Raw genomic sequence first — 1,849 nt, forward strand, 5'->3', positions numbered from 1 at the left:
TGAGTAGCTTAAGGGGTTAGAGGGCTACTCTACAGACTGAGAGATTGAGAGTTCAAATATGGTTTGATCTTACCTCTTTTCTGGGACCAACACACAGAGGACAACCTGAAAAAGCTCTGAGTGAGAGAGAGAGAGAGAGAGAGAGAGAGAGAGAGAGAGAGAGAGAGAGAGAGAGAAAGAGAGATGTCATCTTTATCTCTAACTGAGCAGCCTAAGGGGTTAGAGGGTTTCTCTCTCTCTCTCTCTCTCTCTCTCTCTCTCTCTCTCCTGGTATAAGAGTGAAAGCCAAAGGATTAAAAAGTGAGCATTTTGTGTAAGAATAAATCATGTGAAGATAAAAGAAACCCTCTCACCGCTCTGCAGACGGTCACGGTCCTCACGCAGTTGAAGAAACGCCTGTAAGAAGAAATAAACCAAATGTAAGTGTTTTGACGTGGTAGAAAATGTTTGAGCTGCAGTGATTATATGTTCGTTTTTTTTCATTTTCTACCGCTTATCCTTGCGGGCGAGAGGCGGGGTACGCCCTGGACAGGTCGCCGGTCCATCGCAGAGCAAACGCATAGAGACAGACAACCGTTCGCACTCACAGCCACACCTATGGTCAAATTAGAGTATCCGATTAGCCTAGTCCCCGTTTGCATGTCTTTGGACTGTGGGAGGAAGCCGGAGTACCCGGAGAGAACCCACACTGGCACGGGGAGAACATGCAAACTCCAAAAACTGACTGAGTTCCCGGAAGTGATCGAAGTCATTGGTGGTGATAAGATAACGAGATACGGAAAAGGCTGCAGCCCAGAGAGGAATAAGTGAAGATTTGGAATGTTAAGATACATGAATAAAATGAAGAAAGAAGAAGCGGTAATGGATAAATGAAGCAAAGACCATGTCATCCTCCTTATAGGAGACATAGGTAACCGAGGAGGAGCACAGTGTGTGTGGGTGTGTGTGTGTGTGAGGCAGAGGGAGTGGTTCAGGTGGGAGTAGGTGTGTGTATAAAGGTGTGCACTTACCAGGTGATCAGATGAATGAGAGAGTCAGGGTTGGGTAGTAGCCATAATTTTTGTTGACCGCAAACGCTAAACTTTATCCATTTATCCATTAATCTCACTTTTGTATCTGTTTAATCTGTTATTATCATTTTTTCATACATCCATCCTCGCTACGCTGTGATAGCTCTGTACTCTTTTTACGCAATAAATGCAACGAAAGTATTTTGGATCTCAGCGTATCTTGCTTCATACCCTCCTGGCGCGTCACAGAACTATGAACCTGAGGACCCAACCTCATACTCTCAGCGGCTCATAGAATTATAGCCGCTACACAGTGAGTGACTGACCTTCATCGCTGCTGACCGAGTGCAAAGCTCGTCCACTTGATGGCCGGTAAGAATGGTCACCATGCCGGCTGTATCTTCATCTCCGTTGTTCTGGGAGACTGTCAACTGCCGACAGCTGTCCACCATCTTGTATAGATGCCTAGAAATACAGGAGAGAACCAGTCAAAGTCTAAGCCATCCGATGAGCGCGTTACAAAACAAACAGAAGGGCAGCAATGTTTTACCAGGCTTCAATGTCCTGCCGTTTCAGTTTATCTCTTTCAAAACTTCGACCCGACTCCTTCTGGCAGCGAATGTACCTAGAGAAGGACGTGATAAACAACATCACCCTTTACAACAAGGACGTTTTATGGAGAAAAAGTGAACTTTGTTTTTAACATATGCCAAGAAACTGTCTCTAAGAAGGTGAGCGGTGAGGAGCTTCATCAGTCACTATACCTTTACCACAGATACACACCTGTTGCCTTTGCGAAATTCAGACTCCAGGAAGCGGATGCCATCCCTCGCTCCGGC

General features: G+C 45.7%; 1 long non-coding RNA gene across 2 annotated transcripts in view; it reads right to left on the reverse strand.

Moving 5' to 3' along the window:
* The window catches only part of LOC147818330 (uncharacterized), a 14,909-nt gene that overhangs the window by 12,180 nt on the left and 880 nt on the right, over positions 1-1,849 (reverse strand). The window contains exons 1-3 of one of the 2 annotated variants that reach the window (XR_015438072.1): positions 491-737; positions 354-396; positions 74-116 (exon numbers count right to left, since the gene is read on the reverse strand). This is a non-coding gene — a long non-coding RNA (uncharacterized LOC147818330). Of the gene's footprint in view, positions 1-73; positions 117-353; positions 397-490; positions 738-1,849 lie in introns of those variants that run through there. The other variant, XR_015438073.1, reaches the window with a different exon arrangement.

Source organism: Seriola lalandi, unplaced genomic scaffold (genome assembly GCF_002814215.2).
Source record: "Seriola lalandi dorsalis isolate HSWRI2012SDOR001 ecotype SW California unplaced genomic scaffold, Sedor1 jcf7180002054630, whole genome shotgun sequence".
Lineage (NCBI taxonomy): Eukaryota > Metazoa > Chordata > Actinopteri > Carangiformes > Carangidae > Seriola > Seriola lalandi.